This window comes from Carlito syrichta, unplaced genomic scaffold, assembly GCF_000164805.1.
Source record: "Carlito syrichta isolate Samal-C Ts95f unplaced genomic scaffold, Tarsius_syrichta-2.0.1 Scaffold314106, whole genome shotgun sequence".
Taxonomy (NCBI): domain Eukaryota; kingdom Metazoa; phylum Chordata; class Mammalia; order Primates; family Tarsiidae; genus Carlito; species Carlito syrichta.
Window position 1 is genome coordinate 32,278 of NW_007258202.1, and position 12,390 is coordinate 44,667.

At 38.2% G+C, this 12,390-nt stretch overlaps 1 pseudogene across 1 annotated transcript; it reads right to left on the minus strand.

The window, feature by feature from the left end:
- Window positions 1-786: 786 nt before the first annotated feature.
- Window positions 787-3,275, minus strand: LOC103273611 (annotated as a pseudogene). The gene has a single exon (XR_505197.2). The product of XR_505197.2 is annotated as a heat shock protein HSP 90-alpha pseudogene (transcript).
- Window positions 3,276-12,390: the final 9,115 nt, after the last annotated feature.

A 12,390-nucleotide genomic window follows, 5' to 3' on the forward strand; every position in this document is an offset into this window, starting at 1 on the left:
GAATGCATTATTTAGGTAAAGATTAACTTTGTTAACTTTGTCTTTCCAGAAACACAGAACCCTCAAGCATGACTAGTATTGGCCTATTGTAATCTGAAAATAAACTCAGAAAGCCCCTGACTCAGCACCTGGTGACTGAGACACCCCTCCTCAGGGTCTCCAAGACATTCACAAGTGGTCAACAAGGAAGTCACGTAGTTAGTCTACCTGATTGAAACATCTCTAGCCAGGGCTCAGGACGCTACAATGCCACACTCATCTTAGAGTGCTGGCCCTCTTCCTGTCTGTGGGAAGTGAACTTTTCTTTATTCTTTTTTTTTTTCTTTTTCTTTTTAACTCATCTGTATTTGTTACACCCTCTTTAAGCAGAATGTGACTTGGGAACTACATTTCCATTCACAAGCCTCACTGAGTTCCTTTTAGAACAGCTTTACAATACATCTAGGTAGGCTTATAATTTTGCTCTTCTAGACAATACTTTTCTTTGGAAAACAAGCCCTGGAGAGTTCTTGCTGTCAAGTTGCTTCAGTTTAACATACTTATTTCTAGAGGACTAGCACATGCAGAATTGGTAACTACAGGGATGAAAAGCTTAAAGTCAATTCTAGAAGATGAAACTCAAGTCATTTAAACAAACACTTTTCTTCTAAACATCAAGGTATATCTGAGAACACTTCAGTGACAAAGATTTGATCTACTAAGGAATCCCACCCACTTCATAGCTAAACACTTCAGACCACAAAGTTAACATTACAACATACACCTTACAACATGTTCCCTCTATCTGTTAAAATAAGCCAAGGTGAAACTAGAAAAGCATTACTAATTCTACTTAGTGCCTAAAGTATCACAGCAACACACATGAGGAAAGAAACCTTATCATCCCCTTAAAGAAGTTACTGTCATGCCATACAGATTTTTAAAATGTTAACAAAAACAAAGGAAAAAATCCTTGAAAATATATTGTTGGAGGGAATGAAGATAAAGTATTGAACATGTGTATGAGTCGTTCTTCAGACAAAGCTTAGTCTACTTCTTCCATGTGTGATGTGTCATCATCTCCTTCAAGGGGTGGCATTTCTTCAGTGACAGCAGCACTGGTATCATCAGCAGTAGGATCATCTTCATCAATACCCAGACTAAGTTTGATCATCCTGTAGACGCTGTTAGTATGTGTCTGAGGATCTTCCAGACTGAAGCCAGAAGACAGGAGTGCAGTTTCATATAGCAAGATGACCAGATCCTTCACAGACTTGTCATTCTTGTCAGTCTCCACCTTTTGCCTTAAGGTCTCAATAATGGCATGGTCAGGTTTTAACTCCAGGTGTTTCTTTGCTGCCATGTAACCCATGGTTGAGTGGTCTCTTAGAGCTTGAGCTTTCATGATTCTTTCCATGTTTGTTATCCAGCCATAAGTGCTTGTGACAATACAATATGGGGATGTCACCAATCGGTTTGATACAACCACCTTCTCAACTTTTTTCTCCAAGATGTCTTTCATGATTTTGCAAAGGTTTTCAAACTTTGTTTTTTTCTCATCCTGTTTATTTTTCTCTTCTTCATCTTCTGAAAGTTCTAAGCCCTCTTTGGTGACTGACACTAAAGTCTTCCCTTCAAATTCTTTCTGCTGTTGGTCATAGTACTCATCAATAGGCTCGATCATATAGATCACTTCCAAGCCATGATTCCGAAGGCGTTCCAACTGGCCTTGGTCTCACCTGTGATGTAATAGATATGTTTCTGGTTTTCCTTCATTCTGGTGCAATAGTCCTTGAGAGAAACCATTTCATCACCAGAGAGAAACCATTTCATCACCATTTCATGTGTAATATCTTAACAGCTCTGAAAGCTTCTTCCAATTTTGAGAATCTTCATGTATTCCAAGCTTTATGTTTTTGGAGAACTGTTCATAAAACTTTTTGTAGTTCTCTTTATCTTCGGCCAGTTCAGTGAAGAGTTCTAAGCATTATTTCACCAAATTCTTTCTGATAACTTTCAAAATTTTGCTTTGTTGCAACATCTCACGGGAAATATTCAGAGGGAGATCCTCAGAGTCCACTACTCCTCTAATGAAATTCAGATATTCAGGGATCAGCTCTTCACAGTTATCCATGATGAAAACTCTGCGTACATACAACTTGATGTTGTTCTTTTTCTTTCTGTTTTCAAACAGGTCAAAAGGAGCACGTCTTGGGACAAAAAGAAGAGCTCTGAATTCTAGTTGTCCTTCAACTGAAAAATGCTTCACTGCCAAGTGATCCACCCAGTTGTTGGTCAACTCTTGTAGAATTCTCCATACTCTTCATTAGTAATGTCATCAGGATTTCTGGTCCAGATAGGCTTTGTTTTCTTGAGTTCTTCTTGATCAATGTACTTCTCCTTAATCTTCTTCTTCTTTTTCTTGTCACCTTCCTTCTTTTCTTCTTCCTCATCAGAACCAACGTCTTCTATTTCTGGTTTGTCATCAGACACCTTCTCTTCTTTTTCTTTTTCCTCCTCTTTATCTTCTTTTTCTTCAGCCTCATCATCACTGACTTCTTTATCACGTTCCTTCTCCACAAAAAGAGTAATGGGATAGCCAGTGAACTGAGAATGCTTCTTCATGATCTTCTTTATTCTTCTTTCCTCCAAGTACTCGTTTTGGTCTTCTTTCAGACGCAGGATAACCTTTGTTCCACGACCCATAGGCTCACCTGTGTCAGTCCTTACAGTGAACCACCACCCAGCGGAGGACTCCCAAGCATACTGCTCATCGTTGTTGTGCTTGGTGATCACCGTTACCTTCTCGGCAACCTAATACACAGAGTAAAAACCAACACCAGACTGGCCAATCATAGAGATGTCTGCACCAGCCTGCAACGCTTCCATGAACGCCTTGGTCCCAGACTTGGCGATAGTGCCAAGGTTATTGATCAGGTCGGCCTTGGTCATTCTGATTCCAGTATCCAGATGGTGAGGGTTCGGTCTTGCTTGTTTGGTATAAGGTTAATGTGCAGCTCCTTCCCAGAGTCTAGTTTACTGGGATCAGTCAAGCTTTCGTAGCAGATTTTGTCCAAAGCATCTGACGAGTTAGAAATGAGCTCTCTCAGAAATATCTCCTTGTTCAAGTAGAAAGTATTGATGATCAGCGACATCCGTTGGGTGATTTCTGCCTGAAAGGCGAACGTCTGCAACTCCTCCTCCTCCGTCGGTTGGTCTTGGGTCTGGGTCTCCTCAGGCATCGTGGCTACAGGACCGCACCGGCTCCGTGACACAGCAGCACCAAGATACCGAAGCAACTCGTGAACTTTTCTTAAATAAATCTTTTCTTCTTTCATCTCTTTGTGTGCTGCAAATCTTTGCATTACTCAGCACGTACCTCTACCATGCCAGCTCCAGTGGTGCTGCACTCCTTCACTCTCTCTGCACTCTAACAGGAACCACTACTGAAAAAAAATTAAGCATCTGGATAGTCAGTATATTGTGAAACTGTATGTTTTCACACCTTTAATCTACTTATTTTAAAAATAAAGCAGATTTGCTATATTTAAGCAATGGAATAAAATGTAATAAAAGCTAAAAGTTTTATAGAAGTGCAATACATAAAACAGAAGAAAAAAAGAAATGTAGTTAATAAAGATAATAATAGTGGCAGAGATGAAGGAACAGAAAAACAAGATGGATGGTTGATGTCAAGAGAAGAAAGAAATTTAGCCATACAGCATAGCTTGTGTAAAAATTATGCCATACAGCATAGCTTGCAAAAAAAATTATATAAAATTAACAATGAGAACACTTTATTAAATCTTAATATCTTTCTAACAAAATCTATGAATAACTATTACAATAGTTTTAAGATTTTTAAATAGTATATCAATCAGAAAATATAAAAATAGGGCCAGGCACGGTGGCTCACGCCTATAATCCTAGCACTTTGGAAGGCTGTGGTGAGAGGATTGCCTGAGCTCATGGGTTCAAGACCAGCCTGGGTGACTTGATGAGACCTCATCTCTACAATAATCAAAAAAAATTTAGCTGGACATGGTGGTGTGTGTCTGTGTCTCCAGCTACTTGGAAGACTGAGGCAGAAGAATCACCTGAGTCCACTGCACTCCAGCCTGGGCAACAGAGTGAGACTCCAACTCAAAAAAAAAGAAAAAGAGAAGGAAAGAAAGACAATATAAAAATAGATTAGACAAACAATTTGAAGTGAATCCTAAAGATAAATCTTACCCTCAACTTCTACATGTTATCCCCTCTGAAGATTACTTCATGGTAACAGTTTCTCAGTAAATATAAGCTGCATGCTTTCCTCATTAATGGTTAAATTAACATATGTTCTTGATCCTAGCTTTAATATAATTTCAAAATTTCTTTCCCAAGAGCTTTCTTTTTTTATTTTGTATTAGCTAAAAGATTGTCCTCTCAGATGAAATTAATATTTTGTTTCTGGTTTCACATTGAGAAATAGCTATTTCCCATACTTAAATCAGCTTCAGAATTTTTTTTTTTTTTTTGAGTTGGAGTCTCACTCTGTCACCCAGACTGGAGTGCAGTGGCCGCTACCGGCCACTGTAGCCTCGCCTGCTGGGCTCCGGCAATTCTTCCACCTCAGCCTTCCAAGTAGCCGGAACTACAGGCGTGTGCTACCACGCCCGGCTGATTTTTTTATTTATTGTAGAGATGAGGTCTCGCTGCCCAGGTGGGTCTCGAACCCACGGGTTCAGGCAATTCAGTCACCTCAGCCTCCCAAAGGCGCGGGAGTACAGGCTTAGCCACCGAGCTCAGCCAGCTTCATAATTTTGAGGATATTTTCATTTATCTAACCCTAAATTGGTTTAAAATTAATAAAAGCATATAAACTAATTAAAAAGGCAAATTTAATGAGTTCTCCAAGAACTATGTTTTTAATGAAAATCCTCTGGCTAGATTTTACACTCTAACATCATAAAATTGGTTGGTTGATGACACTGAAATGAAATTATACTTCAATATATCCAAAAATAAAAATAAAATTGAGTACTAATAAACCTTCATTTAAGTCCTTGTCCTATTATAATATCCCAACGAGGTCCCTCAATCTTTAGCAAATGCTATGTACATTTTCACTGTTTAGCAATTTATGGAATATAAATAAATGTCTACCCAAAAGGAGTTTATCATCTGTTTGAGAAATAAGACTTACATGTGAAAATTCAAGCAAGAGAAAAATTAAAATCAAATAGAAAAGGCAGTCTTGTCAAATGAGTGGTTCAGACAACAAACACATTTGAGCTCCAAGGAGAGAGTCAACTGAACAGGATTGTTACAAGAATACCCATGTAATGCTGGATGCTAGAAACACAAAAGAATAAGACATATCTTTGTCTCCCAGGAGTTTGTAGTCTAGTCAGTGGACTAGTAAAAAGCTGGACTGGAGTTGGGGAGCTGTGCTTTTTTCATATTTGAGATTTGAATAAGGGGGGAGCTGTGATTCAGAAGCTATCTGCAGATCCCAGTATCTGCTGACAAGTGTGTAGTCTCCCTGGAACTCATTTCCCACTGCCTTACATCTATCCATGTGATGGGGAGGTATGTTTGCCCCCTGACAGCAAAATGAGATAAGAAAAGGGGGGAAGAAAAAAAAAGCAGAAAAAGAAAGGAGGAGATGAAAGAAAGGTGAAGAGAGAGAAGAGGCAGAACAGACAGGTACACTGACTAATCAATAAACAAAGAAATAAATAAAAACAGAAAAAAAAACCCAAAACATACAATCATTCAAACAAACAAGCCCAGAGGATCTACATAAGGAAGAATAGGGGATTGAGCAAACAGAAGTGAAAGCTATCCCCCATCACTGAACAACAGAGTTAAACAAGGGGGGAAAGGAGGAGGAAAACCTTCACAAATAAAGTAGAGTCATCAGAAGAACACAGGTCCCAAGCAGACTCCTGAGAAGACAACAATTGAGAAAATAGACTTTGGAACTCAAATAATGAAGAGCCCCCAGAACAACTGGTTTCCCACCACAAACCCAGATATCAAGGTATTAATAGAGAGAATAAACAGAAATGAAGAAAGACAAGAGGAAAGAATGAAGGGGTTGATAACTGAGATGATGGCAATAAGGAATAAAGTGAATTCAATCAATAACAAACTGATAAGCATGGAAAGCAGAATTAACCAAGCAGAAGAAAATCTCAAAGCTTGAGGCCAAAATATGGAACTAACCAAAACTGCTAAAAACATAGAAAGACAGAACAAAGCCTCCAAGACATGACCAATTATATCAAGAGACCAAACCTAAGATTAATTGGAATCCCTGAGATAGAGAGACAGAGACCACCCTGGAACAAACATTCCATGAAATTATCCAAGAAAACTTCACTCATCTCATCAAAGATGTGACAAGTAAAACAAGAGATTCAGAGAACCTCTGCAAGACATCAAATGAGAAGGCCAACTCCTAGACCTATAGTAATTCACTTACACAAAGTGGGAATAAAAAAAATCCTAATGGCAGCAAGAGAGAAAGGTTAGACTACCTACCAGGGAAGATCAATTAGAATAGCAGCAGATTTATCTACAGAAATACTACAAGCTAGATGAGACTGGAGTCCAATTTTCAAAGTTCTCAAAGATAAACAATTTCAACCAAGAATTTCCTACCCAGTTACGCTAAGCTTCATCAGTGATGGAGAATTAAAATCCTTTCCAGACATTCAATCCCTAAGAGTTTATGTCACCGCCAGACCACCTCTACAAGAAACACTTAAGAAAGTATTAAACACAGAAGAAAGAAAAAAAGAGCAACTACGCCCTTTCCAAGAATCAGGAAAAAGATTAAAAACACATATAAATCAAAAGAAAGACAACTGACAACAAACAAATAAAAAACAAAATTTATAAGAACCTCATGACAAGGATAAATTCTCAAATCTCAATAATTAACATGAATGTAAAAGGACTAAATGCACCCTGAAAAGACATAGAATTGCAAACTGTATTTTAAAAACATAACCAACAATATGCTGTCTCCAGGAGACTCATCTTACCAGAAAGGACACTCACAGAATCAAAGTAAGAGGATGGGAAACCAATAGCAAGAACCTGGAAACAACCATGCTGCCCATCAAACGAGGACTGGATTTTAAAAATGTGGTACATATACATGATGGAATACTACGCAGCCATAAAAAAGAACAAAATCATGAATTTCGCAGCAACCTGGATGGAACTAGAGTCTATAATACTGAGTGACCTCTCACAGAAACAAAGATCCGAGTATCACATGTTCTCACTCATATAATGGACCTTGAACATCCAATGTAATACTATAAGAAAATGACTGACAGTACTGGGAAACTATGGGGGGGGAGGGGGATGGGATTAACAGTAGCAAATATCTGTCTGGGGATGGGAAAACACCTCTTATCAACAGAGTGCCTGAATGAAACGTAATTGTACACCTAACCCTTAACTGTACCCTACAAAGCCATAATAAAAAATATTGATTAATTTAAAAAAAAAAGAGGATGGGAAACAAATTTTCAGGTGAATGGAACACAAAACAAAGCAGGAGTTGCAATCTTAATATCAGACAAAATATCCTTTAAACTATCAAAAATTTAAAAGATACAAAGGGTCACCACATAATGATAAAAGATTCAACCATCAACAAGAAATATCCATCCTAAACATATATGCACCCAACATAAGAGCACCAATTTTCATGAAATCAGTACTAAGAGGGGAATTCATATCTCAGTGAACACACATAAAGAAAATTGAAAGATCACAAGTTAATAGCCTAAAAAATCATATAAGGGAGCTGGAAAAGTAAGACTGCCAAAACCCTATCTTCAGCAGAAGACTCCAGATCACCAAAATAAAAGCCCAAATATGGGACATAGAAGACAAAAATATAATAGAAAAAAATCAACGAAACAAAAAGCTTGTTTTTTGAAAGGACAAACAAGATTGATGGACCCCTAGCCACAATGACTAAGAAAAAGAGAGAAAAAGCCCAAATAAACACAATCAGAAATGCAAAAGATCAAATCACAATTGACCCCGAAGAAATACAAAAGATTACCAGAGATTACTATGTACACTTGTATGGAAACAAACTCAAAAACCTAAATGAAATGGAAGACTTTCAGACATCACACAATCTCCTCAGGTTGAAACAAGAAGAAATTGAGACCCTAAATTGACCAACAATAACCCAGAAAATTGACTTTGTCATAAGAAAACGATTCACAAAATAAATCCCTGGACCAGGTGGCTTTCCAGCAGAATTTTACAAAACATGCAAGCTGGTACCAGTTCTATTGAAAGTATTCCAGATAATCCAGAAAGATGGATCTCTCCTCAAATCATTTTATGAAGCTAACATCACATTGATACCCTAACTTGGTAAAGATCCAATAAAGAAATAGAACTACAGGTCAATATCCTTGATGAACATAGATGCAAAATTCTCAACAAGATTCTAACAAACATGATTCAACAACACATCTCAAAAATCATCCACCATGACCAAAGTAGGCTTCATCCCCTGGATGCACGACTGACTCGTGAATGTTGAACTAGTCGTGCATCCAGGGGATGTAATTAAATACATCAACAGAGGTAAAAATAAGAACCACATGATTATATCATTAGACACCCAAAAGTTTTCAATAAAATCCAGCATCCCTTCTTGATTAAAAATCCTTGAACACCTAGGCACAGATGGAGCAGACCTCAAAATAGTAAGCACTGTCTACAATAAACCCATAGCCAAATACTGCTAAACAGACAGAAATTGGAACCATTTCTCCTTAAAACTGGAACAAGACAATACTGTCCCCTCTCACCCCTTCACTTCAACATTGTGTTGAAAGTCCTCCTAGCTAGAGCAATAAGCCAAGAGAAGGAAATTAGGGGTATCCAAATAGGAAAAGAAGAAGTTAAGTTATCACTCTTTGCAGGTGACATGATTCTATACCTTGAAAACTCGAGAGAATCTGTCAAAAACCTCTTTGCACTGATAAGGGACATTGGCAAACTCTCAGAGTATAAAATAAATGTGCAAAAGACATTTACATTCCTATACACCAATGATAAACAAACAGAAACCCAAATAAAAAGCACAATCCTATTCACAATAATCACAAAAAGAAAAAAGAAAAAAAAAAGAAATACCTTGGCATATTCCTAACCAATGAAGTGAAAGTCCTTTACAACAAAAAAGACAAAACACTGCTCAAAGAAATCAAAGATAACACAAACAAATGGAAAAATATACCATGCTCATGGGTTGGAAGAATCAACATTGTTAAGATGCCCTTCCTACCCAAGGCAATCTACAAATTCAACCCAATATCTGTTAAATTACCAGAAGAATTATCATTCTTCTCAGGCCTGGAAATGACAATACAGGAATTCACATGGAAACATAAACAACCACAAATAGTCAATACAATCCTCAGCAAAAGAAACAAAGTGAGAGGTATCACACTTCCAGGCTTCAAACTTTTTTATAAAGCTACAACAATCAAAACAGACTGGTATTGGTACAAGAACAGGCATACAGACCAATGGAAAAGGATAAAGATTCCAGAAGCAAAACCTCAATTTTTCATCTAACACATCTTCGAAAAACCCTCCACTAACAACCACTGGGGAGAGATGAACTTATTCAGTAAATTGTCCTGAAAATTGACCACATGCAGAAGATTAAAACAATACCCCTACCTATCACCATACACAAAAATCAACTCTAAATGGATCAAAGACCTAAACGTTAAACCTCAAACTATAAGAAACTTAGAAAGTGCAGGGGACATCCTTATGGAAATTGAAACTGGCAACTAACTTCTGATCAAAACCCCAGATGCCCATGCCATAAGATATAAGATAGACAAGTGGGAACTCATCAAACTGACAAGCTTCTGCAGAGCCAAAGAAACCATCAAGAGAATGGGGTGACAGCCCACAGAAAAACATATTTGTCAGTTGTATATATGACAAAACCCTAACATCCAGGATCTACAAGGATCTCAAGTGTGCCGTACCAAAAGGAAAAAAAAACAGTCTCATTACCAAGTGGGCAAAAGATATGAATAGACACTTCTCAAAAGAAAACATACAAGCAGCCAAGAGATGCATGGAAAAAAATGCTCAGCCTCACTAATCAAAGAAATGCAAATTAAAACCACACTGACATACCACCTAACTCCAATCAGGATGGCCATCACCAATAACTTAAAAAACAACAGATGCTTTAGAAGATGCGGGGGTTGGCGGTGGGGGGGGGAAAGGAAACTCATCAACACTGTTGGTGGGAGTGTAAACTAGTACAGCCTCTGTGGAAAACAGTGTGACAATTCCTATGAACTCTAAAAATTGACCTTCCATACTACCCTGCAATCACCCTTCTGGGAATATACCCAGAGGAGCTCAAATAACTCAACGAAAAAGATATCTACACCAGCAAGTTTGTTGCAGCTCTATTCGCATTAGCAAAAACATGAAATCAACTGTGCTTCCCATGGAAAATGGACTGGAATTTTTTTAAAAATGTGATACATATACACAATGGAATATTATGCGGTCACAAAAAAGGATAAACATATGGACTTTGCAGCAACTTGGATGGATTTAGAGTCTATAATACTGAGTTATCTATCACAGAAACAAAGAACTGAGTACCACATAAGCAGACCCTGAAAAATTATCATAACACTATAAGAAAGGGATTGATAGTAGTGAGAAACTGCCAAGCAAAGGGCACACCTCATCAATAAGGGTTCCTGATCTCAAACCAGGTGAAATGGGGACCAAAGTGAGGCCCAAATTTTACTTACATAATAAGCATTTGTATACCTAACCCTGACTTGTACCCCATAACTTTAAAATTTAAAAAAAGAAAAAGAAAACAGTGTAAGCTGGGTCTAAAAGTTTGTGGACAATTTAAATACATATAAAAGGGAGAGAGAAGCATTGCAAAAATAAATTATGGGGAGAGTAGTAGTTTTGAGCAACAACTATGAATATGTCACTTTTATCTCCAGAGATACTGAAAAGTCATTGCTCATATTATCTCCTTTTTTTAAATGAGAAGATAAGTTAAAACAAGTGGACTGACCCTGCCTTTTTTCTCTCTTTTCTCTAATAAACTTTGTTTGAAAACTTAAAAAAAAAAAAAACAAGTGGACTAACTTGTCCCAAGTTATTTTGCTAGTACAGAGCGTAGCTGAGATCATAATTTGAGCCTACCTGAATATAAATCCCTTCTCACGGGTACAAATATTTAGAGGGGAGTTTTTCTTCACAGGTTTTATGTGAGCAGAATGCTTGTACTCACTTCTCATTGGGTATAAGTAAAAAAAATCTTTAAAATCCCAGATATCCTATATTACTTCTGTATTTTTTTTTATTGGTGCTAAAAAAGTTACCACAAATATAGCAGTGCAAAATGTACATTCATTATCTCAGTTGATTTGGATCAGGAGTCTGAGAATAACTTAACTGAGTCCTCTGCTGAAGGTACAACTGGCTGAAATCAATGGGTCAACCAGGGGTACCGTCTCATTTGAGACAGTCTATTTTGCCAAGCTCATGTGGTTGTTGGCAGAATTCAATTTCTTATAATTTTAGTGCTGAGGCCTTTAGCTCTGAGAACTTGCCTTCAGTTCCCTGCCACTTTGCCCTCTCCATAGACAGTTCACATTTTAGCACCTTACATCTTTTAGGTGAGCAGGAGAGTTTGTCACACAGGGAAGGCTGATTCTTTTTTTTTTTTTTTGAGTTGGAGTCTCACTCTGTCGCCCAGACTGGAGTGCAGTGGCCGCTCCCGGCCACCGCAGCCTCGACCTGCTGGGCTCTGGCGATCCTTCCGCCTCAGCCTTCCAAGTAGCCAGAATTACAGGCATGCGTTACCACGCCCAGCTGATTTTTTGATTTATTGTAGAGATGAGGTCTCACTGCCCAGGCGGGTCTCGAACCTGCGGGCTCAGGCAATCCACTCACCTCAGCCTCCAAAAGGCGCAGGATTACAGGCTGAGCCACCGAGCCCGGCTGGAAGGCTGATTCTTTAGTCAAGGGCTTTCATCTGATTTCACCTGATAAACTTTCTTTGCATTATATCAAAACCCCCAATTTGGGGACCTTACCTGTGAATGCAAAATGTCTTCACCTTTTGCCACATAACATAACATAACCTAATCAAGGGGGTAACATCTCATGCTCTTACTTGCTGCTAAGGGCCCTGCCCACATTTAAGAGAAGGAGATTATACAAGGGTATGAATACCAAAAGGCAGAGGTAATGGATGTCACCTGGCATACCTTAGGGTCTGTCTGTCACAACTTCTTTCACAATTTTGGGCATGTTACCCTTCAACTTTCCTCTTTGGATTAAATATAGTAGGAAGACCAATAAATA